The sequence below is a fragment of the Mus caroli genome, chromosome 2, assembly GCF_900094665.2.
Source record: "Mus caroli chromosome 2, CAROLI_EIJ_v1.1, whole genome shotgun sequence".
In the NCBI taxonomy this organism is placed as follows: domain Eukaryota; kingdom Metazoa; phylum Chordata; class Mammalia; order Rodentia; family Muridae; genus Mus; species Mus caroli.
In genome coordinates, this window is record NC_034571.1 from 66,314,298 (window position 1) to 66,316,142 (window position 1,845).

A 1,845-nucleotide genomic window follows, 5' to 3' on the forward strand; every position below is an offset into this window, starting at 1 on the left:
CTAATGGTGAAGAATTATCACTGCCTCCTAAGTGTAAGCTTGGTATAGGAAATGACTTTCCCTTTGGCTTAATGAGTTGAAGAATCCATATCCTAACTCCCTGGGGACTTTCAGGTGTCCTCTGTTCCCACCCTCTCCCTTGTGCATGGTATAACCCCAAGGTCATTTCTCTCTGTAGGCATGGAAAGGACACAGGTGTCGGGACAGGGATGGGCCAGTCAAGCCCAGAAAGTGTTTACTGTATCAGCTGAGAGGGCGGGAGGTGAGTAGAGGGCATTGCCTGGCTAGGGTGCCCCTCCGGGGCCATTCCAGAAAGAAGGCATCCAGACATGCGTCCCAGCTGGCCTAAATCTGTTTCCTCGGTGATTGATTTTGCCATCTGACTCCAGAGGCCTTGCATGCCAGGGGTAATAGAGATGTCTTTCAAGAGTGTGCTAATCCCACTTCCTGGAAGGGCTTCCAAATACCCCTCTTCACATGTGTACACTTGGCTCTAGATCTTAGTGTTGATAGTCTGAAAGCATCCTTCAGTGTTACAATGGCATGGGGCTTCTATGTTTTTCTAGAATGTGAAGGATCTTGAAACCATGGTTTTTATACACTTTGATTCCATGGTGTTAGTGTTGGTGCTTGCCTCTCTGTTGCCATGCGCCATAATGTAGGCATTAATGACTTCTTTTCATTGTAAGATTATAACTACATCCTTTTGCCCTTCTCTTTCCTCCCTACAAATCCTCCCATATTCCCTCCTTGCTTTCAATTCATGACTGCTTTTTCATCAATGGTTGTTTTACACACACACACACACACACACACACAAATACTACCAAATGGTCAGCTCTTAAAAAAAAAGGTAATAATATATAGACTGAACAGGTTTTAATTTTGTAAAATGTATATATTTTAAAAGTTATTCTATTTTTAGACAGTACAAAAGCATACTCAATCCATTCTATTTTTACTTTTAACTCAGTATTTAATAAATTAGATTAAATATTCAAAACCTTATCATTAAATGGACTTTCTGTGGTGTCTTAGGGTTTCCATTGCTGTGAACAGACACCATGGCCAAGGTAACTCTTATAAATGACAACATTTAATTAGGGCTGGCTTACAGGTTCAGAGGTTTAGTCCATTATCCTCAAGGCAGGCACATGGCAGCATCCAGGCAGGTATGGAGCTGAGAGTTCTCCCTCTTCATCTGAAGGTCACTAGGAGAAGACTGGCTTCCAGGCATCTAGGAGAAGGGTCTTAAAGCCCATGCCCACTGTACTGTGGAGTTCCTAACTACCCCCACTTTAAGCTCCGGGTGGACTGTGCTACCATCCCTTCCCAGGTTCCCTCGGTTCCTTGGACGAAGCGCGCGCGCACGCGCACACACACACACACACACACACACAAGCTTATCTTTGATATGATTTAGCTCAATGGCTGGGCTCTTCTAAGCCTCTCTTGACTAGCCCACCCTTCTCTTCACTTCCAGCTCAACACCTCAAACTCTGCCCTCAGCTCATTGCACTTCTTCTAATTTCCTGCCCGCTACCCCAGGCCCAGTCTCGGAAGTGGCCAATGGCCATTCTGCCCTAGATCTCACACGGCTGGTGGTTCTTTCCTTCTGAAGCATGGTGAATCCTCTTCTCTTCAGGCTAGCCTGCCTGAAGGAAAACTGGAAGTCCCAACTATTCCACTCAGCTCATTGGCTGCTAGCATCTTTATTGATCGATCAAGAACACATTGGGGAACAGGACCTTCAGTGTTCACAGGCAGATTCCAAATCAAAGCATCAGAACCACTCCCAAGGGCCCACAATGACACACTTCCTCCAACAAGGCCACGCCTCCTAAT